This window comes from Bombus affinis, chromosome 17 (genome assembly GCF_024516045.1).
Source record: "Bombus affinis isolate iyBomAffi1 chromosome 17, iyBomAffi1.2, whole genome shotgun sequence".
Taxonomy (NCBI): Eukaryota; Metazoa; Arthropoda; class Insecta; order Hymenoptera; family Apidae; genus Bombus; species Bombus affinis.
In genome coordinates this window covers 2,481,097-2,506,910 of record NC_066360.1, presented here as the reverse complement: position 1 = coordinate 2,506,910, position 25,814 = coordinate 2,481,097, and the positions used below count along the sequence as shown (strand labels likewise).

At 43.0% G+C, this 25,814-nt stretch overlaps 1 protein-coding gene across 1 annotated transcript in view; it reads left to right on the top strand.

The window, feature by feature from the left end:
• LOC126926234 (cyclic nucleotide-gated cation channel alpha-3-like) overlaps positions 1-23,835 on the top strand; it is a 209,548-nt gene extending 185,713 nt beyond the window's left edge. The window contains exon 16 of the mRNA XM_050742478.1: positions 19,662-23,835. The gene's annotated coding sequence lies outside the window, so the exon portion shown is untranslated. The remainder of the gene's footprint in view (positions 1-19,661) is intronic.
• The last annotated feature ends 1,979 nt before the right edge of the window (positions 23,836-25,814 follow it).

The following is a 25,814-nucleotide window of genomic DNA, read 5'->3' as shown; positions in this document are numbered from 1 at the left end:
AAAGGATGCAAAGAGTGCTGACACGTGGCGCGTAAAAAGCATCAGGCTTCGTCGGAGCGAGTGGCACAAAGCGCGCGATTCCATATAGCGCGCCTCAAAGAAAAGGGAATTTCCCATTTTCTGAATTATCGGTCCCGATCAACGAACGACCGCCCCCCTCATCCGCTTTCTCTCCTTTACCTCGAGTCGCAAACAATGATTTTCCTCACGTGCCGACCCCGTTGACCCGGCACAATGCGGAAAATTGCAGTGATTGCCGGTTCCGTACAACGCCAACGCCGCCTTATCCCCCCGACCCTATCGGGGCTCTGGGCCAAAGCAAAGAATTCTTGAAAGTGCGGCTGTCTCGGCCGTAATCGCGCTGTTAGCAACGTCACACGCCGCATTCTCAACGCCAAACTTACACGCTCGAACCGCACGTGGAATTCGACAGTTGTATAGAAAATAAAATATTGGAGCAAGAGTGGACAAATACCGCGTATATGGAATAACATTTTCTTCTTGGAACGTCATTCTTGCGGAATCAACAAAGCAGCGACCGAAGATCTTTATTGCTACTCGATCGTACGCTTCTTCATCAGTGGCGGATGCTGAGACCAGTTTTGCATGGAAAAGGACAAATAGAGCAAAGGACCAAGTAACGAGTATGAGAGAACGCAACAAATTTGTACAGAGTGAAACGATCCTGCCACGAGACACTGTTCTCTCGACTGCCGAATCGTTGTCAAGTCTACCGGATGTTTGTCAGACTTTTTAAAATATCACTGGTCCGTTGTTTGGCTATTTTTCTCTATCCTTATCACACGCATACAGTCCACGCTGTAATAACAGTTGCCTTTTATCGCGTTGAACCATCGTTGCACTGCGTTATGCTGGTGCTAGGATTAGAATATTTTTTCCACTTCTTTGTTTATACGTACGTAGTAACTTTCTCGAAAGATATCGATAACTCGGATATCACGCGTTCTCTCTTTGAACGTCGGAATATAAGCAGCTTCCTTTCTCCAGGAGTATCGATTCGCCATCGATGGGAATAACGTTGCGGATGTATTGCCACCTGAACGAACGAATAGGTTCCCTTTCTTTTGTCTCGGTTGCATTTGTCTTTCTTCTTCGTTCTCCTTTTTTCATTTCTCCCTGCTTTTAGTAGTCACGGATCACCGTAAACAACAGGCGCAACGTGTAACGTAAATAGAGAACGTACAAAGGAATAATCAATCGCGAACATAGAACAGACGCATAAATCGTATCCGAAGAAAAACTTTTCCCTTTCCTGCCTTTCGAGCAACGAAAAATGTCGAATTTGTTATCGAAACTGCTGGCTTTTTAAACGCATTCATTTTCGAAACTGCTGCTGCTTCACCTCGGCAAATTCCGGCTGTGTTAATAAACTATCTTTACTCGAACGTATCTCGTTGCAAATATATTTTGATGTAATTTCTGCTTTTTCGATTCGGGTAGAAAATGATTAAGCTAAAAATTGATTGCCGCCTCTAAACGGAGGTTGGACCGTGCGTATCGTGCAGATTATTTATGCATGAATATAATTATTTCGCATTTCACTTGATACGAAATATTTAAAAGTCTCATTTGCATATTGAAATAATCCTGACACGATGAATTTAAATATTTAATCAAACGATCCCCACTTTTTTGTTAAACATCGCCGCTTCCGTGAAGATTATATCGTTGTAGTAATGGTAGTTCCGGTAGTGGTAGTTTATTGCCTCCCCTATGGGGTTACAAGACTTTCTCTTTATATATTAACCGTGCTTTGAAACCCAGCTACGTATAAAACAGAAAACAGGAAGAAAATCCGCCTTAGGTACATAAACTTTGCATAAAATCCGGTACAAATTAACGAAACGAACCAAGAGCTTTCGCAACGCGTACACAAATTTAAACCCAGTGATGTAACAAAAATGTAACGGAAAAGAGAAACGTCGTGATACCTTATGAATAGGGTGACCCATAAAATGAAAGAAATCCATACACGGAATATCTCACAATTGAGCCACTACTGGCGAGTTGGCGAAATTTGGAATTTAAAAATGTCTGGTAAAATAACAGAATTTCGATTTATGTGCTTATTTGACCGGTAATTATGTATTTGGGTGCCTCGTATTTTACGAGTGTCCAAGGCTAATTAAATTGCCAGACTGGCAGAGCTATAAGCGATAAGGTCAGCGACTTCAACTGATCATCTGATATACCACGACTAACCGTGTATTTCGTAAATACGTAAGATAGTCGAGGGATGGTGATATTCCAAGTGGTGTTTTACACTATGTGATAGGAAAAATATGTTGTTGGTGTCCTGATTTTAAATAATCACAGGCAAAGCTTCCTATTGAAGAGGCTTAGCCGCTGATAGATAGTGCGAAATAATGAAAGCAAATTATTGCTGTCACAGCTCGTTATATGTATTTCAATTAATCCGGTAGATATATGTACGACAAGTAATTCGGGGTCGGTACTCGATATTCTACAATCTTCTCTCCCGTCCGCGAACGCGTCTGTTTTTATTTATACTAGTCGGAGAAGAGTCGGAAAATTCGAATTTGTCCTAATCCGACGGTTGCATGTAGCGGCGACATTGTTTTGCCCGGAGTTTACATTACTTGTATTCTAGCGGTCTTGATACTCCGGGACAAAACAACATGATTTGATTCGCCTTCTAAATCATGTGCCGCTACACTATCATTGTATGTATGCATACATGACAACCGAAAATAAAGAGATGTTATTTGCTCGATCTCCGCATCGAGGTATCTACGTGTTTAGATCGGTACAAAGATGTCCACGAGTGACCAAGGGCGGTTAAACTGTCAGACTGGCTGAACTGTGGACGTTAGGGCTGGAGACTTTAAACGATAGACTTATCGTCCAAGCACGCAAAATGAGACAGTCGAAAGCTTTGTGATACTCTCCCAGATTAGGTTATTACACGATGCAACGCGAGGAATGTGCTGTTGGGTGTGAGAGAATGTACGACCAGAGAGGCTTCTTCTTCGGCACTTTTAGCGAGCTTCCCCATGCATCAATGATCTCGACTATCGTATATATCTCATTCCCTGGTACTCGGGCGTCTTATAAGTCATGGACCTGGTCATTATCGAGGGATACATGTAGCCAATCTTGATACACGTAACCCGCCGCCATCCCCAAAGATCGAGATGAAGAGTAAATATAGCGTAGATAGTTTCGTCGATATATATCGTCCACTAGATCGAATGGGCATTATCGTCGAAAACGCAAGATCGAAGTCGTCGTTGGCAGTTAGCAGAACCCATGCCATTCGAACATTTGACGCTTCTGTAGTTTGGAAGACAATATTCGCCGACAGCCTGGGTAGCTTAATTGGGGTCAGATTGACAAAGCACTAGCGTGGCAAGCGGCAAATCCGACTTGCAATCCCGGCCTAGCAGTACGGTCGGCCAAATATCTTTCTCCCTACAAATCCAATACAACTGTTCTCGGAAATAGCAAATATTCCGGTCCGTATCGTAAACTTTGGAAGTCGCGTGGATGACCCGAACACGTATCGTACTGCTGCACATATCACTACAGCGTCGCGTGACCGAAGCACTGATGGAACTCGCAGTACCCATGTTTGTTCGAACGTTGCACCGTAAAACATCGCAAGTGCAAGCGTATACGTGATTCCCTGCGACACGCCAAAACCCTGTAATTCCCGAATAAGGGGTCACGTCTGTTATCCGCGCGGATGCTCGTCATCGCAAGGCACACGACGACCACCGGCCGATTGTCTATCAGCGAAGACGAGCGAAGCGAAACGTTCGGAACCGCTGCAATCTATCCGTAGAGATACACGTATATCTCGATCCCTGCTTGTCCATTCGTCGGCGTCGTTCAATTTTCCGTAATGGTTCCTTTCGTCGAATGACGTTTCACGCTGGACGCGATCAGGAACCCTCGCTCTTCGCAATGTCTCGCGGACCAGCTGCATTCGAGAACCGATAGACCGTGTTATCTTCAAAAGCATAATTTCTAGCAAGTTCAAACTTTTTTCTTTTTTTTTTTTATGACTATCGTTAGCGCAAGACCAGTTACAGAAACATTAGGAATAAAGTATAGTCGCTCGGGAATATTTATTGCGTGAAATTACGTAATCGGTTGTGCTTAGTGGTTTAAATTTTAGCGTTCGTTAACGAGTGATAGTAATAATAGTAGAATGTCAGGATTGCGAAGTGGAGTATGTCTGATTTTAGTATAAATGGTATATATATGCCATTGCTTCGGTAATTATTAAAAGCGAGATAATGTTTTACGTGACGATTGACGAAATATCTAACGCAACTCTAAATAAGATAGATATCGATGTTAATATGTATTTCGTCTAATCGAAAAGTACGTCGGAGAAAGGAGAGAGACAAATTGAAGCGACTGTAATTGAAACTTGAATTAATTAAGACGAGTGCAGCTAAAGGGATTAATCTCGATTTTGAGCATAGCCGTGCTAAGTGGATTCGACATCTTTAGCAATAAATGAATCTGATGCATATAGACTAAATAACTAATCGCTAATTTCCTGCTATTATATTTATCGTTGCCCGAATTACTACTATTTCATAGTACAAACTGCGAGATTGAATCCTACGTTTTTAATAATAAATGAACCGAACTGTGTAAATTAAATAATTCATTTGTAGCATTACTAATACGTATGGCTACGCAAAGTGGACAATTTAGTAGCACAAAATTTGATTCGCGAACAATTCGCGTTGTAAAGAAACACAGTTCGTTAGATCGCTAAAACTGTTGTTCCTATCCCGACATTTTTTCCACAAAAATCGAAGTAACGAAGCGTTCGGCCATTTAAATCTTCGCGATTCACTGATTCCTTTTTTATCTTTTCTTCTTTTTTTTTCTTTTTTTTTTTTTTTTTTTTTCGTCAACATGAATCGATAACGTAGTTTTAGTTCAGCTCGTTGAAACTGTCGTTGCGTCGCACGCCTGGCCAGATACGGCTATCTCCACTGAAACGTAACCCCAAATAGATTTTCTATTTAATTACGACATTTCTTTCTATCGTGTGTCCCCGTTCGTAGCCATTAGAACGTGGTTGTTTCGTATAAAATTTGATGATCGACCAAAATTGTCAAAAAAACGTTCATTCGTTCGCGAAATCTTCGCGATAGTCAGATACTTCGATATTGACTTTTCTACGAAACGTTGTGCCAAACTGTAAGTGCAAAGTACAATTGCAAAATCCAAAGCGATAAAGCAAGCGTAGTTTCGACAGCTTCGCGATAATACTTGAGGATTATCTCATTTTCTTCAAATGTCGCGTGGGTGGATGTCGTCAGCATTGAGACTAGCGATGCAAATCGATCATATCAAATATCCGGTCACGCAAAAGTTGGTCGGCTATCCGGGTATCTCGTGAGACACCTGAGATAGTAAAGAGTTTTGATGATACCTTCGGAGGTTAGGCTACTATAGTACGTAGCCTACATATATCGAGTACGATATTTAATATACTTGAGACTGATTAATTAATATAAAACAGTTATAGAAAGTACACGGTGCAGTGCCTGTCAGACATTCGGGATTCAGGATTCAGGATTCAACATTCAGGAATACGGCTGAGAACAGTAGGCTGTTTTTTCAAGTTAGATATACTTTTCAATTTGACTGTACTTTCCAGCGGGACAAGAAAGAACATAGAGAAGGCTTCGAGGCAGTCAGCAGCAATTCCCAAATGTGACGGACCGAGTAACGTATCACACGTCAGGGTTGCTGACAATTGTATTATATTCGTCTTCTGCCGAATGACGTTATCGTCCGTTCGACGACAAAAATTTGTGGCTAATCGCCTTTATGGATTACGTACTTTGCCACTTACTTGTATCTTCTATCTTACCAATATCCAAACGCAGAAGCCGCCGTTTCTTCCTACTTTCATTTCTTCTTACTTTAGTATGCTATCACGAACCAGACTCGGTGAAAACTTCGCCAATATAATTACGTCGATTAGGTGTCATCGCAGAGCTAAGGCGAATTCAAACACACGCGTAATATGTCCGTAAAAATTGCCGACGAGTACGAATGCTCTGACGAGCCACTGCGTAACAGTTGTCGGTGCACCATCGAGGCACTCGCTTATTTCTTCGTATAACGGAAATTCGTATCGAAAGCGCGGATACCAGACGTAGAATACCGAACAAATTGGTCCGTCAACCTTCTAATTCGGCTTCTGATTGATGAACGTTTTAGATGAAAGTCGACACAGGCTTACAGAAAGATCCTTCGAAGACGATTTATGGGAATGAAAGTCAGCGAGGACGTCTCCTCCTTGGAGGGTCGTAAGCTTTCTCGATCGATTCGTCGAAAACTTTTAAAAAGACCAAGAAGCTGGCCGCGTATTTCTTTGAAACAGAGAAGCAACGACTCGAAGCAGCCTACAAGGTGAATACAGCCAGCCGAACGATCCTTCGAGGATGCGTTTGCGCGTCGATCATAGAATTCATTTTCTGATTTCCCAGCAGACGTACCCCAGGTGTGTCGTAGCTAATCTCACCAAAGTTGGTCGCTCGTTACTGAAAGCGCTTTTCACCTCTATAAGAGCACTTTCGGGCAATTTTTCCCACACGGGTGCCTGATATCTGTTTCGTCCCAGTTAGAGAAAATACTTAGGTAACGTTTAGATCATTGAAACAAATTTAATTTCGTTTCAGAAGTGCAATTGAAAATTAAATTAAATTGCGTTAAGTGCAACAAATGCATACATGAAGTTTAAAATTCACGGCTGTGGATAATAAAAATAATCACATTGATAGGATTGAGGTGATGGGCGTGATAGGTCTAGAAGAATCACTCGTGTCGTTAACAATAACAATTTATTTGTTTATGTCTGTAGCATACACTAGCGCGCCGAAAGCACGGTACAGATACCGGTTCGAGATTACAAGTTCAAGCTCGGCGCGATACTTTACGCGGTGGTTCGAGTCGAGACGATTGCACAGATGTCGAGGAATTCCGATTCGCTATTACGTACGACTGCGGGCGGACAATTCAGATCGGCGTTTTCCAACTTGCCTCGCGACTCGCGATAGAACAGAATGAATTTGTGTCGCGATGATGCTCCTTAGGAAAACTGTGCTTGGGTATGTCTAAGGATACGGAATCATCGGATTCGTTAAGGAAAGCGTTAGTTCAGAGAGTGAGGGAAATGGACGTCGCTGTTAATTAGCTAAATCGTGAGTTGGTGGTTGGAAAGAGATGGCAACTGCCCTTGAGAGAAAGTTGCTAGCGAGGAGCGTCGTACGTGAGGAAAAGCAGATTTCCGTAGTGGGTGGTATGTGTAGAGACTATTGAGACAAAGACTATCTGTTCCTTTAGAGGATCTTAGCTGCATGGATCCTAAGATTTATAGCGGGCCCTTAGGCTCGCTGTAAATATTCGGAGAGAGTGTATCGACATCTGGCAATCATCTGTTCGCAAGGTAGAGTCCTTGTGTAGCGGGGCACGGGACAGAAACCGTTGGGAAGTTTGCTGTCGAGTGCCGCTACAGGATCATCTTTTACCTTATTAATGACAGTATTAAAAGATGTCTGGTTTATGGATAGGTGTAATGATCTATGTCTACAATTTATTCGTTCTTGTCAAATGTAATTTTGTTTCCTGAAATCGTGTTAGCATCTTGCTACCACTTTTGTGGCAAAGACCTTCTCTAACCTGGTTTCGCACTTTGACCAGTCGAATGGACTGTGAATGGATTGCATTTGAGTCGAAATTAGTAGACGTAGTAGGTAGGAGCATTAATATCTGCAAACTGAATGCAATTAATTTGCAACAAAACCGGATCTAGTTAACATATTCGCTGACATAATTTCCATTCGCGTCGATCGAATTCTATGGTAAAATGAACAATGGAATACGTAATTCGACTTCTACTACTGAATTCTATAAAATACGATACGCGTGCTGTACGTATATTCCTTTGTTGTTGCGCTCTTTTTGTGATTGTTATGCAGAATGATAATTTCGCAGTTGGAAATTAATTAATCTCGTATCGTACGTAAAAAAAAAGGAATATACCTCGACTCCTTTCATTCTTACGCAGAATTATGACTTTTCGGTTGAAAATAATTAATATCGTATTATGTGTAAATGCATATGATGGTCGACGAGATGTAAGCAAAGAATTCTGCGTTGGATCGTATAATAATCATCGTACGGGTGAATATACAGAGCACTGGCGCCATTCGCGAAGCACCTGATCATACAGGATGATTCCAGCAACCGAATTAACCCCTTCCCGTATTTTAGCGTGTCTGACTAGTACAGCTTTGCTCCAAGCAACGTCAGACGAAGATTCTGGAAGAACGTTTGTGTTCGACGCTTTTAATTCGATTCCAAAAATCGTGCGATTTACTTGTCATTATCTCGTGCAAATGTCACGCTTCCTCGGGCCTTTCCTTCCAATTGGATGAACACGGGTAAAGCTTGCGTTACACGTCTTCCTGGTTGCTGATCGATGTCTTCCGTTCGGTGAATTTTCACGCATCTTTTGCAACGTATCGTCTCGTACTAACCGAATGCTTGCTGCTGGATTGGCGTTCCTCTTGTTCATACAGCTGACTGCTGCGTAGAACGAATTAACAAATTGTAGCACCTTGTACCTAACTCTGCCCTAGCTCCCTAAGGTCCATTAATCTCGCGCCATTACGGTCTATTAATCTCACACGCAATCTTGCGGTGCTCAAAGCATGTAAACTTTAGCTTCTGACCGATCGCACGATCTCACCGTGTCTGCTAACTATATCTCTACGAGTTCGTATGAGAGCGTCTGAACGAAGAGACGACGGAGCAGCGCGCACGCGTTTCACGCCGGTCAACGCGAGCCACCCACTTTGCCACCCACTTCGCCACCCTATCCCGTTCCATTCTCTAGGTCAGGAGGATGAATGAGTCGAGTGAAGCACCCTCTAGGGATGTCACCAGCTTTCCAATCCCTCCGACGCCCCTTCCCAAGCGGCCGTGGTGCAGACTACTCGCGCTCTATCCCCTTCCGCAGGGTTAAAAATAGCCGGATCCGCTGACGTCATCGATCTGTCGTCGCCGGACCAAACTATTCCGACCAACTCGTCCCTGGGAAAGTGGCGACCCGACGCCACTAGAACGGCTCGTAGCTAGCGATGGGATCAAGTTCAATACGTGTGTAATTATAAATCGAGATGCAATACTATCAGCCGCAGTTCATACAGTTTTCATAGTTGTCATAGAATTTTTGAACAGTGCTTGTATGGTTTAGTAAGATTATTTGAGTCGCCAGTTGAAAATATTAAAATGCGATCTTAAGGTTCGCGCAGCAAGGTTGAATTTCTTATATTTCTTCTTGATTTTCTTCGGTATCCAATCGAGACCAATTTCGAGATTTCATTAGCGCTACATGGAGGTACACTGTTTTTTCCACGAAAAGTGTCCGAATTCGAAATACCTTGGCGGGCCATTCAACTTGAACCTATCGCTGCTCATTGCATTAATAACAGGTGCAGCGCAGCAGTTTTGCGACCGTCGCGTCTCGCCAACCTCGCCGTACTCGATCAATCGCCGATGAGGTTTTTCCACATGGACAGCAGACGTTCGTTTGATTTACTGGAATTCTCATCGCTGGAAAATTAAGCGGTCGGACGGGGCGCGTTCCTGCGGATGTTTCAGCAGAACGCTTCTGCGGCGATTTTCCAAAGTTACCTGTCTCTCCGCACGCGCCACTATTTCCAGGCAAATTACAAGCCCGTAATTGCTGGCTGATAATTTCGCGGGGTTTAATCCTGTTAAGTAATCCCACTCATTTCCCTGCCAATCGTATTTTGCTGTCATTAAGCTCTTAATCAGGGAAGATGAATCGCCTCGCCGTTCGTATTACCAATTTCTTCGACACAATGATCTCCTCGTTGCATTCCTGTTAAAAACGATAAATCAAGTATGTTATATCGATACTTGCGAGTACTAGAATCGACCCGATTGAAATTAGTTTATTCTAATATCTTATATTCGAGAGTTGTACATAGATTTTTACGACTGACTACAACGCTCATCAAATGCACCGCAGGGTACTCGTATCGACCGTTAAATACACTATGAAATTCTCGTACAAATTGATACCAGTTGTCTGTCTACTTTTCTCTCGGTAGTTTTGAATATTTCTATATCCGGATGGAATTTTAGGAATCGCAGAGAGTGAGCCAAAAGATCGCCTATATTCGGGCCCACCGTTACAGAACTGAATCTCGTAACAAATAATACCGCGTGATGATCGATCGATCGCCTTCTGAGATACAGCAGGTCCAAGAACTCAAAGTTCATTCGTGGACTACAGCCCTAAACATCGAATACCAGATTTGGATCATGCAAAATATGGAATTTCGGTCGAGAATCCCTCACTAGTTATTACATGTACATGACATCTCGATATGAGATCCCAATGGAAAGAATCACCACACTTTTATAGATTATCGATAAAGATAAATAGCTGGCTATTGCAGCCACGTTACCAGACGGTTGTGCAGTTCCTAGGATATTGTTAACATTGGGACTGGCAATGTAAATGGAACATTTGAAATATCCGGTTACGCAAAAGTTGCCCGGCTATCCGGGTATCTCACGAGACACCTGAATACACGAGATACTGAACAGTATTGGTACCCTCCGAAGTTAGGCTACTAGAGTACGTAGCCTACGTATATGAAGAACGATATTTAATATACTCGGAAGTAATTAATTAATATGGAACTGTTATAGTAAGTACACGGTACAATACCTGCGAGACACCTGGAATTCTCACGAGGTTAAGCCGCTAGTCAGTTTTGCCCTGAAACAAGCAACCATCCCCTGTCAATTATTCGCAGAGCTGGCCGCTTCTTACAAGTCAGCTATACTGTTCGGCTTGACTGTACTTCCGAGCGGGACAAGAAAGAACATGGAGAACGAGCTTCGAGACAAGCAGTAACGATTTGTAAAAGTAACAGACCGAAGGACATATGACAGAAATTTGTGGCTAATCGTTTCCATAGACTTCGTACTTTGCCACTTGGATACACGTTGTTGGTAGTCGCCTATGTGACACGACGTTTAATACACTTTGATGTAATCAGTTAATATGTGACTGCTGTAGTAAGTACACGGTACAATACCTATGAGACACCTGGGATTCTCACGAGATTAAGCCGCTAGTCAGTTTTGCCTTGAAACAAGCAACCATCCCCTGTCAATTATTCGCAGAGCGGGTGTACTGTTCGACCTGACTGTACTTCCGAGCGGGACGAGAAAGAACATGGAGAACGAGCTTCGAGGCAGTCAGCAGCAATCCCTAAAAGCGGTGGACCGAGTAACATATAACACGTCGGGGTTGCTGACATTGTATGATATTCGTCTTCTACCGAACGACGTTATCGCTTGTCCGACGACAAAAATTTGTGGCTAATCGCCTTTATGGACTTCGTACTTCGCTACTTACTTGGGCACACGTTGATGATAGTCGGATTTAACATTCCAAGGCAGAAGTCGCTGTCGACCGAATTATGGTATATGTGCATATGTGAGAACTGGAAGAAAAGATATCTTATTCCTGGAAAGAGTCACTTTGAAGTTGTAATATCGTGCGATCAGCAGCTTCTTTACGATTTTTTAGCCACTTTGGCTCTAAGTCTTCAAATGTCTCGTGTATCTGGTGCATCTCGTGAGCTATCCGGGTGTCCAGGTAGCATTTATCTACCCGGGTATCTCTCAAATGAAATACATTTGAATAAGTAAATACGATCGGAATTATATCAAAATGTTTGATCAAGAATAAAAAAGTTACGGACTGTAGAGCTTCCCGATGCGTAGAGGAGAACCTGCAGCCGCAAGGTAACGATGAAGACCGAGCAATTAACGAAAGGATCCTGCTCTGCGATTATCGCATGGTCATGTGCACAATCTCGATACTTGTAATGCCATCGTCATTTTTAGAAATCCAGACGAGGAGAGACAAATATTGAATCGACCATTGTTTCTGAAAATCTGAGTTCAAACTCGTTGCTGCCAGTCGATAAAATCCACGGGAACAATTTCCAACATTATCGGGCTGACGTAAAGTCGAAGCGCGTGGATCGACGAGGTTATAAATTTGGAGTTCTTTGATCTGCCATATCTTAGAAGAAAATCGATCCATCGATGTCTGTTCGCAATGTATCGTTTGGCCCGAGATTCAGTCCCAAAATCGTGGGACGCGAAGGATACGCGAAAACTCCTCTCACTTCTTAAAAGCTAAGGTACACCGGCAGTAGAGATATTGCGTATTTGCGGGGTGAAACGGCTGAAACGTGAAATTCGCCGGCGAGGGAGAATTTACGGAAACAGGGCGCTCTGGTGAACGACATATGCGACGTTCAAAATAAATACAATTATAGAATATAATAAGCGGGGCCGGTCCGCGTGTTACGTCTGTCGAGTACTCTGCGGCTTGCAGATAGCTTTCTTAGGCACACAACACTACGAACTGGGTCGACGCGGGGATCGATGTGACGTAAATGAACGAAATTCCGCTTGGGACGAGTTATTACATCGCGATGGTGCTCGTTCCTCTTCGTTGAGGTAAGATTGAAAGGAAATCAGAACGAAAGAACGAAGAAAAGGACGGCCAGAAGTATAAAAGATCTCTGTCCCGAATGATTTTCTTTTCTCTTCTGTTTTATGTTTTCCTCCTTTTATTGTTCCCCGTTTTGGATTCTTTCTCTTTTTCCTTTCTTTTCTACATTTTTCAATCTTTCCTTTCCATCTTGAATACGTTTGCGACGCGATAAAAGATGATGTTGACTGAGATGACAGATCGTATGGAAACGGGTAAGAAAACGATACCAGATAAAGACAAGTTACGTCCCTCGGTTTTTTACAATAGTTAGCTCTGGAACGCAGTACACGATCGTTTATTATCGTGCTAAAATTATTTGCTTTTGAAAATTACTATAACGATAGCAGTTGTTCGTCTCTCATCGATGACAGGTAGCGTGAACGTCAAAAAATCAAAAGTAGTCTCGTATTCTTTTCGTTGATGCTTATTCTCAAGGACATATTATTTTGTACGGGTATTAGGAATTACGAATAAATCAAAAAGTCCGAGTCTGTTCATTTGCGACAACCTATAGCGAAACTAAACACCAACGACCGCAACCACAACCTCATACTACGAGTACACGAGAACCGAACCACAAAGGACAGAAGCACGACATAGAGCCGGACCCAGCTTTAACATCGTGAAACCGCATAAGGCAAAGTGAAGAACTAACGCGTATTTGACGCGCATTAAAGCTGAATTTTCAGAAACGCCGTGAACGAGCAATGTAGATGGGCGAGCTATCGGTATCAGTAGTATCTTGCAGATGATACCCGCAGAAGTACCACAAAATCTCTGTTCGCAGCTGTTGAAAGCTCGGTAACGCGTTTAAAGCGAGCTCGTCCGTGCCTGGTTAGTCGCGCGTGTTCGGCTGCCGGGTCCGAGAGTTAATTCGTCAAACGAAGAAGACAGAGAGGCTCCTCGTCTGATTTCAACGTCGGCTTTCCGCCCTACTTCGCGCACGGATCCACTCTCGCGCAGCGTCGTTCAAAAGTGTATCGTTGAATTATTCATGACGCGTGTTCTTTTGGACTACGTTAGCGCCGACCACCGCCCACCTCGCCGAGACTTCTCGTTAAGACGTTTGCACGGTGAATACAAACGCGCGATCCCGGCAGAAAAATAAGCGCGATCATCGAAGCGCGCTCGTTTTCCCGCCGCTTCCCTTTGTAAATGAAAAAAACGCGGCTTCTTGCCGTAGCTAATGAAACAGAAAAGAAACAGCAGGGAATCGCCGTCCACTCGTACTAGGGGACATTTATAATACGTTGATTGAATTTCTCCAGTCACGCGCCACACACTTCTCAGGATAATCCAACATCCAATCCAACATTATCAGTTCCACTTCTCTTACGGTATAAAATTCGCGTTAGGGTGTCTGTCAGTAGGGAACAACTCGTGCGCACCGAATCCTTCCGCGTTGGTCCTAATCGCGCCGCTTGTTGGGACCAATGACCGATATTCTCTTTGATATTTCGACCTGCACGCGAGACGCGAAACGGCGGAATATTACCGACGATCGATCCACGATTATGCATACGTGACGTTATCCTATCAATCGGGATTCGTCGATGGTATCAGACCAGCCACCGGCACCGCCAACGAAGAAGCTCGCGCTAATTCTGCCACGGTTTGCAGACGACGTCCATGCCCTAATACCTGATTACGTATGCGTGCATCCGCGTACACGTTGGTCTACCGGGATTAGACCCTATCCGGACAAACGGCACCGGTCTGTTCCACTCTGGTTTAACATTGAGCCCTTAATCTGTACGTTATACCTCTTATCTGGCCGACTAGGCCACGCGGAATCGGCCGTGCCACATCGAAAATTCGCTACAGCTATTCATTATGGATTATCCGACGCAGCTAATCAGCCAGCCGGAAGACTATATTTCGGCCAGGTTATCCGGACGCACCGGAGGCCGGCTATCAGCCGTACGCCCGGTTAATTAGACATCGTCGATCCGGAGGACGACGATCGTCCATGTTCGTTATATGGCTATAATATTAGATAGTTGATTAGACGGACGGTGTCGCTAGGCCGCTGAACCGTTTGCTTGGGAAGGCAGTTAATTAAGGGACAATCGTTCCGCGGTTATAGCGTTAATTGGCCCGTTCGTGGACCGAGCGAGTTCGCATTCGCCGCAAGGAGTCTGTCGCCAGCGCGTGGCTGCTCAGCGTCCGGCGAAGAATCGTCGTCGGTTTAGTTTTACAACTTGCTCTCTCACTCGCCGAATAACTTGTTTAGTTACGAGATAAGTATCTTTTATAAGTATTAAGGCATAACGAGGGTAATATGAAAGACGTTTTCCATGGAGGATATATGAATTTCTGTTATTTGCACATGTAACAATCTTGCTCGAGAATGGGGTAGGATAAATTGGTTTAATTTCAAGTATTTAAGAGATGGTAATCGTATAGCCTATGATCATATAAATTTGGATTAATTTAAAGGCACTGTTTAATTACCTTGCTTAGTTCTCTTAAATTAATCCTATTTCATACGATCTATCCTACTTCTACAATACATATCATCATCAACGAACACAATCATACAACGAACAAATCTGTTTTTCGTCGTAAAAAGAAATAAAAAGAAATAAAAGTGAACCGTATTTAGCAAAGACCAATTGAAATTGAGCGAATAGTACAGTTAACGGGTGGTTTCCAAGTTCTCTGCAAAATAACTACGAGCCTAAAAATGGAACTGTGGCCTGTTGCTTGTAATAATTATACAATGTGTTTAATTAATTTTACATCATTTTAAGGATTGCTAGATCTCTTCGCATAACTCGTGGCTCGATCAGGTTTCAAGCTTGGTCCGATCTCGACCGCCGATTTTACGATATCGGCACCGATATATTCATCGACGATTCGGTCAGAGAAAAATCAGATCATGTCGGATATGGGACGTCAAATCGTCTACTGGAACGCCGACGGTGATCGAAATTAAATATTCAATCAGTCCTGAATGGAGTATCGAATGAAGCGGAAAGAAGAGAGCCAGAACGATCAGGTGGAGGCAGACAATGCCTTTATGAAATTACGTTAAACGATAGCCGCCATAAAAACGTCAAATCTGTTTCCATGGATCATGTCGCAGGGTAAAATCCATTTCTCTTTCTTCTTCTATTCCATCGTTATCGTCTCTGTAACCTTCCCTTGTCCGGATATCATCGCGCTTCCATCTTGACTTTTATTCGAAGGTAGGAATATCCCTGTTCGAACACGTGCATCGCTTACATCCGTCGATATTCCCTGGATCTTTAATCCCTTTCTGTTTTACGAGAGACCGTGAAGAATTGAAATAAACATTATCGATTGATATATTTATACTCTTGGATATATATATATATTGGCTCGGAAAGTAATCTCGTTCCTCGCATGGAGATGAAAGAGGATTATTTTCTTTTATAAAAAGAGATAACTCCGTTCAGTTATGTAAATTTATATCAACCTCGACCGGCCTTACACGGGGGATGGCGCATATCTGAAGTCGAAATTACCAGAAGAAAATTTGGCATTGGCGTTCGATCGACGCATGCTTTCAATACACGTAATCGTCGGATCAAGAAGAATACGAAGAAAATGTTCGACTGGGTTTCCACTTCGATTACCTGCGAATTCTTCAGGAATAACGCGGACGCGTCACAAGGTGCGGATGTTCGTACGATGATACTAACACTGTCTAAAGCTCGACTGTATTAGTAATATTAATACCACTGTTCAAAATTGTCCACGTTCAACAATTGAAATAATTTCTGATATATTCCACAGGTTCAACAAAACTACTATTCAACGATAGTGTTGCTAAAATCTGTCGGTGATATACTAACGTTATACCTGAAATGTGCGGATAACGCGCCAGACACCTAACAATTACTCGAACCAGAAACGAACAAAAGAAAGAAGATTACGCGTGGCCGATGCCAAAACATATTGTTCGTACGAGGACGATTAACTTGGCCAAAGACTAAACTAGCTTCTCATAACCGGTATTATACCTGAAGTATCGTTGGCGGTACGTTCAGCAGCAAACGATGCGAAACTGATGCGGCGCGCGATGAAATTGAAGAAAGACGAGGCGACACGACCGGGAGAGTTGCGGCCGTTCGAAACATAGTAGGAAGAAGAGATTCCGTCGAGAAGGAAACGGAAGAAAGTTCCGACTGGCATGGACGTGGGGTTGGTTTCAATCGGAAATGGGCTTCCAACCAGCCGAATAAACGACAACCGAGTCGTGATAGACGGTGGTGGTGCAATTTAAACTTTCTCGTTCTCGCCGGCTTATGGCTCTTTCGACTCACGAACGAACCGGTCCAAGATAGTGGCTGACAGCTCGGAAGAAAGATGGCAAAAGGCGCCACTGATAATATACCTAAACCTCGGGATTCGCCTCGGAACGATCAAAGTATCGGCAAGATTTTGACAAAGATCGCGATCGCGGCGTTTAACATTCGCCGTTACAAAAGACAGAGAATCTTTTTCTTCTTTTGTCTCACTGTATTCGCGTTGTTACGTTTAGCTGATGCGTAGGTTAACAGCCACGAACTCCGCTCGGTGCAACGCTGTCCGACGCATCGTGGAGAGTCCAACACCCAAAAAGAAAAGAATATCGACGTCTGGCCAGCATCGCGGTTGGCTTCATCGCGGTATCACTGAATGTCACTCGGTTGAGAGTCGCGGGTGAATGATCGACGCGATGTCGATTTTCAAGTCGGATGATCGGCCAACAGCATTCTTAATTAGTCGGCTGATCAATTAAAACAGGAACGAAGAAAAAGCACGCTGTATAGGGTGGAGATAAAAACCCGTATCTCGGTTGATGTGCTCGAGATGTCTCGTGATCTCTGTTCCTTTCCTATATTTCTTCGACAAGTACCCTTTGTTCTTTGTTAAGACAAACGTCTTTTCAAAGAGTATCTTATAGCCGGTAGTTAGTTGGTGTTCCGCTACCGCTGACTGTACGTACTTCAGTCCGGTGCACCTCTCTTGTTCCTTGAACCGTGTACCCAAGCTCCTCTCAGTTTCGCCATAGTGACACTCGAGGCCGTGAAAGTCTCAAGACTCGCTCAAGTTTCTCGATTTGTTATCCGTATTGGATTACTTGTCATGGATAGGAGCAAGTTAAAAAGTGGCCTTCTTCGGACCTCCTCGCCAGTGAAAAATGCTTGCAGGATATTCGAGAGCGTCTCTCGGGGAACAAAAAACGTTCCATTTACCCGAGATGCGATGGGAAATACGAAGGAAATGAGTGCAGAGATGAAAGTGATCGAAGTTTGGAATAGAGCAAATCCCAAGCATCACGGCATGGTTGTTGGCCATTGTTCTCGTACGTAGCAACAATCCGTTCGTACTGGAGATTTTCTCGATTTCAAGTTGCCTATGAATGCGTGAAAACTCGCGGTCTAGTCATAAACTACGCAGGCGAAACAGTCGGTGCTTGTTCACGTGGCGAACATGGGATTTTGTTGATTTAACGACGCAGTATGATTGACTATTGCCCTGGCTATCCTCTCCCAGCCCTTAGTACACTGAGAAGACCTCAAAGGACACCAGTATAGCTTTCATCGATGCTCTTCGTCAACTGGTAGAAATACGAAAAGTACCAATTCTTCGTGATTTCGTATTTTTGTTGGAAAATTTATTGAAACATTTATAAGTCTACTTCTTACCCATAGAATATGTTTGCCATTCGGTAAAATAATTTAGGATACCTAGTATATATATATAAATTAGGAAGAATTGATTTTCTCGAAAATAAAATCTAATCCGAAAAAAGATCGCGCTGTCCGATCACTCTGTTTTATTTGACTTCACTGGATAACACTGTGTGTTACGGCTAATAGGGTTGCCAGGTTGAATTTCATTTTCACCGACCAGTTCAAATAATTACTCAAAATTAATCACGGAAACGCCGAAAAGAGCACTTCCTTTTGGGACAAAGCGAACGGAAAATCGACGAGTCTGCAAACGGAACAGAATGCTGCGATGGTCAATATTTGGAATAGAAAAGCGAATTTTACAGAGAGCGATCAAAGCGATCATGAATACTTTGGTACATTTCCAACGAGCAGGGCCCGAAGCGGCACATTCGTTATATTTAGTTTTATCACAGACATCGACGAATGCCGCTTATGACGATTCAAAGATACTCGTCTCGAAGAGTATCAAGAAATGCTGGTAACATCGTGATAGAGCGATTTCCTAATTTACGAGCGAGTTTTTAACTAACAACCATATATAATATATCGTAACGCTATCTTCAAAATGCTGTGGAAACACTCGATAATTGCTCAGAATGAGGACTCGAGTTTCGCAACCGCGACATCACCACCGTCTGACTGACTCGCCCAAATGAACCTTCGAATGTTCAGCTCAACTCGTTCGAAGTTGTACCGTCTGCGAGTTGTTTTCGATCATCGATCGAATATTTACGGCAGAAAAATTCACGTAAGATCGTCATCGTGGAAACGCGTTTAGTCTTTTGCCTGTCACCTTAATTGATGAATTAACGCGTAATGTAAATGTACTGTAGTCAAAATTAACGCGTAGACGGCTGCCGTAATTTTATAACTGCCCCAGCCTAATTCGGTACTCGCCTACAAATTTCATACTATAATTTGCTGTTTTATGGGGATATTCCTCGTTCAGCGTTCCAAGTCCAGCCAGTTGCCGAGGGTAACACGTTGTCTTCTAATGAAAATCGCTACGATCGTGCGACGATCGTTAGATAAGTGACTTACCTACCGACCGTTTCATTTTCAACTTTTCATCCTCGAGATGGCAGCAGTCCTTGCTTCTATCAGCGCGAGCAACAGACCCTGATGATGGAATACTCGATGAATCGCCCTGCATGAAATATCCATCGAACAGGAGATCAGTTAATTAGGTTCAGCTGGAAATTCATGAAATTCCTAATTATCGGCTGGACGATACATCCGCGCGAGATGTATCCGTGTCCCGTATCGTTTCCACGTAATTCGACGCTCAAACGCTGGCGATTACGTTAAAAACAACCTTTGTCTCGTTTCAGACGACCGTTCCGAACAACTTGGTTTCGAGTTTCAGTCAGACGTACGTACACTTGCCTATACCACCCAATTTCCTTCCACTTAACCGAGCGGATTGAGCAAAACTTGGCTGCCGCTGCGGACAGCTACGTACGCGCCAGAGAGCCACAAAGGAGAGGACCGAACTCTGCCGTCTCTTTGTTCCAACAAGTCCTGATAATTGTACATTCGTATCTTTGGTCGTTCTCCTTCTGATGATAAAATCGAGAATTGTCGCTGCATATATACAGGGTGTCCGGCCAAACTTTAGTACCTTGAATGCGTCGTGTATGGATAAGCGATATGGTTGTATTTTATTAAATATTTTATTGTACAACAAGTTTATTGAACGCGATGGTGCGAAGTGTTCAGAGTGTTCGGATGAGAGAAATTTTCTCGCTCGTTGAATTATCATCAAAATCATTCGCAAATATAATTCCTCCTTCTATTCAGGCTGTTGATAGATCAAAAACATTGCAAACGTATTGCCATAAACGTAAGCAAATAAGTTTGAGACATCTTGCTGTTTCGTTGACTATCTTCTCGGGTTAACGGGCAGATCTCTTCTCGTAGGATTAACAAGGTAAAAAAGAGAGAATTGGGGAAACGTTCCCGCTAACGAATCCAGATAATCTCGGAGTTGAGAAGCTCGGGACAAATAGGCGAAAGAACACGTATCGTTGGACATTAAGCGTTACGTTTAATAAGGTACAAAAGCGTGTTTATACGACGCGTAAATCACGTGTGCTGCATTTGCCGGGCAATTCGTTGCCGTGTTAACCGTAGTATTCATATATTCCGCATCTGCAGTCGCACGCTCATGTAAATTACATAAAGCTTTCGGGGTGCAGTGTCGCGAACGAACAAGTTTTGCATCGTTGTTTGCTACATTGAACTGGGTTTATGGTACGAGCAGAATATGTCACTTTGAGGACATTATGCTCCGAGGAAGTTACCGATTGAATTCAAATTGCCACCGGCTATGAATCAGCCACCAGAGCGAAGCTTCTCTTTAAAGAAATCTCTGTTTTTCAGACGATATGTAAGAAGCCCTAAAAGCGAATTCACGACAGTCCCATTTATAGGATGCGATGCACATGCAAATGGCGAATTCGTCAGGTTTATAGCAACGATTGGACAAAGAACGACGGGTGCCTACCCTAGGCGTCGCAGCCACGCGGATCACAGCTTTAGAAGGGAGTTGTAGAACCCTGGCAATTGAAATCGCAAGACGTCAGGGCCACTGACCCGCACACCATACGGATGAGGGCTCGATTTATGGCACCCTTAAGCTTTGACGACTGCTTTTCCTTTCCATGGCCGAAAGTGACGAAGGACCAGACGGTCGTCCCGGGTGTTCGAACTTGGCCTTTTCTTACAAATACTTTATGGCTTTCGAGATGCATTTCTGCAAGATCGTTGTCTCATATGGAAAGAGCAGATTTAAATAGTATCCAATTTGTACAATGTTAAATGGATATAAATCGATGGATGTAAATAAAGAATGATACAAAAATGATAAGCAAAGAAGTCTCTTTAATGTATCTGTTAGAATTTAATCTTAAATTTAAGATAAATAATCTGTGGAAGATACAATGTTTATGTTGAAATAATATTAGATGATATTTATTAAACGGAACCAAACGTATTTAAAATTTAAGTGAGTGACATGGCACAATTAATAAAGCGTGCAAGTAAAGAATTTATGGATCGTTGACAGTTGGACAGTTACTCTCAGACTGACTGTAGGTAGTGACCCATGGTCCCTTAAAGATCTTGAACCCCACTCTCTATACAGTAGTGAGTATAACCTGTGTAAGTGTCTGTATAAGATCGTTTATGCTATGTGTCTAATATCCTTGTATTCCAACAGTATCCCATGATTAATCGATGCAATCGTTTGACGAAATATCCTATAAGTTATCGAAATTCGTAAAAAAGAAGAAAGTTAGCGAAGGTGGTTTGCGTTATTGTAAGTAATTTACAGGAAGAACGAGTTGCACCTCCATATAAAAAGTACATAATCGAACGTTAGGTTACGCCAATCGACAATAAGCCAGGCACCTGGCACGGCCTTAAACGACAAGACGACAGTTTCCAAATTATTTATTTACCTGGTGCAATAGTTCTCGGAATAGTAGAGCAAATAAAGTAAATTCGGGAATTATATCTGGGATTCGAGTTGAGTTATCAGTTTGATCAGCCAAGCGGAACATTGCGCGATGTAAAGGGAGAGACACAGCGGGAGCTGAAACGCTCAGTTTCAGGCCCGTTCCGAAGAAATGGACTCCAATGTCTACAAAACGTCGCGTTAGCGCAGGATGCAAGTGGAAATTGCAAGTAAAATGGCTCCCGGAAGACCAATCTCGTGTTATCTCGCCATCGTGAGACTTCGAGATCTGAAACGTGCACTGGCGTCGTTACCTCTCCCCTGGACAGGTCGTCCGGTCGTCAAAATATCATTTTCCACTGAAAGGGGAATCGCCTTTTATCCTCCTGGCACTTACATCGTTTACCGTTTCAACTGTGCAATTAGAACGATCGTGGAAGGTGGTGAAACGTGACGTCGCGTGGCAATCGATATTTCCGGTCGCAGCGTTCCCAAGTTGGTTGAACGGTGCTGTTGGCGCGTTCCGCGAGCCTCTTTGAATTCGGTGCAGCCGGTTTTTACGAGCGGGTAGCGCTCGCAAAACGGTTCTCGGCTACGAAGGCCACGGACCACCGATGCCAGGAAGCACGTATCGGTCGTTAGTCCTCGCAACTTGCAGCGCTTTTATTCCGCAGCGGACGCGGAACGATGGACATTAAAATGCCAGCCGGGTGAAAAAAAAATCGTACGTTCGGGGAAATTCGAATCCGAGTGAATGGCGCGACCAACGAAAAGGCTGCACGAAGAGAAAGCTTTTAAATTACGCGCTCCGCTCGTTAGATAGCTTTTTATGGAGGCCTCGAGACGAGCCTGTTGGAAGATAACCTCCGTTTTCTAAATCTCCTCTTTTCTTTCTCTCTTTTTCGTTCCAAGTTGTCCTACGTTCGTTCTACAGCGCGCCGAACAATCAACGATTCGAAGGACGCAAAGATTTCAGAAACAAAAAAGTGAAAGAAGTGAATTTCTTACCAGCCTGCATTTTTTGGAAATCGTGAGAAAATATCGTTGCAAATATCGCTACATCAATGCCGCGTTTTGTCGAGGGGGAAGCATGTAATTTGAAAAAGCTGTACTCGTGGGGAAATGGACGTTTCTCTTTATTCTAACAGAGACGTGGAATGCCCGGACCTCTCTATGAAATACGCTCATTTCTGTTCCTCTGGAAACCACACCAATACACTCGACTGTACACGCCACTAAATTAAATGTTCCTGGAGGAACAGCATCGCCTCTGGATGCTGTAGTGGCTAGAAATGTAAGGCTACCTACGAAACGCGATTTTTATTAACACATTTCCTACCGGAAAAATATTTTACGATGCTGCCTTTACGTCTCTTAGGACCTATACTACACCTCATTTTATGGCAGCCAACAATTTTCATCAAGACAAGGACAAGGGTTACGGAAGGATGGGCTGAATCGTGTCTGACCTTTTTCTGTCTTTTACTACGGTTCCTGATCATCAAATTAAAAGTGCAGGGATCACGAAAATGGAGCAAATCGTGTCGATCTTTGTTCCGACTCCAATTACAATTTCTCATCGTCGAATTGGAAATGATTTACAGAAATAGGGCAAATCACGTCTACCTTTGATCTCGCTCCAATTACAATTTCTCATCGTCAAATTGAAAACGATTCGAACTGCCGATCATCAAATTAGAAATGACTCACACAGCTCTAATTAACACAGCTCTTGGTCATGAGATTAGAACTACCTGCAGAAAGTATTAGAGCTCTTAAGAATTGTTTGATATTAGAACAATTGTTTGCAAAAATCTCGCCAGTCTCGTTAATTCTGTGATCTTGGTTTTGTCATTTGGCATCGACCTATGCGATCTATGCGTGGTAACAATTAAATATATTTCTTTCGCCTATGTACGTCGATCACGTTCCTCGATCATTGGATCAATTTTCCCGGATCGATGGATCCATGAAAGGAAATATCCTTAGCTTTGTAGAACTATATCAGGTCTGTAAATATGAAACCGAAATTTGCCTATAAATGGCCCCAGCTGATAATATAGTTATCACTAAACTGCGTTATGGATGCCAAAAGTCTTTGTTGACATCTCACAAACATTTTCGACTCAGAACAATACAAGTTTCATACAATAGCATAGTTTGTAATAGCGTTGAACATTGGTTTTCTGTTACCATATGAAAAAAACTGTTGCAGAATCGCATCGAATGCTTGTCGAAGCTTACGGCGAGCATGCTCTTGGTAAATCACAGTGCTTTGAGTGGTTTAAAAAATTCAGAAGTGGCAATTTTGACGCGAGGAACGAAGAACGTGGAAGACCACCGAAAAAGTTTCGAGACAGCGAATTGCGAGCATCGTTGGATGAGGATGACGCTCAAACGCAACGACAACTCGCTGATCAATTAAACGTGACACGAGAAGCCGTCTCCATACGTTTGAAAGCCATGGGAAAGATCCAGAAGGTGGGAAAATGGGTTTCACATGAACGGAATGAAAGACAGCAGGAAAACCGAAAAACCACTTGCGAAATGCTGCTCGCCAGATACGAAAGAAAGTCATTTCTTCACCGAATTGTGACTGGCGATGAAAAGTGGATATATTCAGCTCCAGGCGAACCACCGACATCGACTACAAGACCAAATCGCTATGGACGGAAGACAATGCTCTGTGTTTGGTGGGATCAGAAGGGTGTGATCTATTATGGAGCTGTTAAAACCTGGCGAAACCGTCAATACTGAGCGCTACCGACAACAAACGATCGATTTGAATCGAGCTTTGCGCGAGAAACGACCAGAATATCAAAAAAGGCAACACAAAGTAATTTTGCTTCGTGATAATGCACCATCGCATACAGCAAAACCGGTCAAGGAAACGATCGAAGCGTTCAGTTGGGAAATATTTTCGCACGCGGCTTGCTCGCCAGACTTGGCTCCGTCCGATTACTATTTATTTGCATCGATGGGACACGTACTTTCTGACCAGCGCTTCACTTCCTACGAAAATGTACGAAAATGCCTCGATGACTGTTTTGCCTCAAAAGAGCGACAGTTTTTTTGGCGTGGCATCCACCAATTGCCAAACAGGGGAAAATGTATAGCTAGCGATGGGCAATACTTCGAATAAAATATTTTTAATCATTTTCATAAACGTATATTTTCTATACAAAAATTCCGGTTTCATATTTACATACCTGGTAAAGTCGTACAGACGTCCAAAATCTATGGTTACGATAAAAATTTGCGTAATAAATTCGCAATTATTCTGCTTAATAAACAGTTACGGAAAACGACGGTGTTTGACAATCTCGCTGACAGAAATCGCATTTTTTACCATTTTCTCTACGAAACCTAATTTGCCTTACAAATAGCACGTACATACACAAACGCCGCGCGATATTTGTCTTTTCTTTCATTTCAGTTTTCATAAATCCGTGTCGTAGAAACGCCAACACGGTAGGAACCGGCGAACACGTAGAAAGCATGCCCAAAAACATTTTGCAGCGTGACAAGTATTTTTATCCTGGAAGAATTTGCGGAATTTGCGATAATTGTCGCTTGTCATCCACTTGCTTCATTTTCATAAATTATCATTCGTCTGTATACGAGCGTTTGCGTTAAACGTAGCCCATAGAAGATTCGTCCAAGTCGAACGTTTCAATTTCTCCAATTTCCATTAGAAACGTATTAATAATAACAATTGCATAGATTACGCGGGCGTAAATAATTTCGTGACAATATAAAATACAGTTTTGATATACTCGATAGAAGATAAACGGAATTCGGTAGATGTACGTAAACTTTCGTGATTAACCGTAGCATAAGTTGATCAAACGCATAGATTTCTCCGGCATATTTTTCCATTTGGACGTCGCTAATTAATTCAAACATCAAACGTCAGTTTCAGCCAAACACCGCGAAATATCCGCGCGTGAAATTTTCAGTTAATTCCGGTTCTCGTTCGAGCTGGAAACGTGTCCGCGTAGCTATTGTGACCGAATATACAAATACT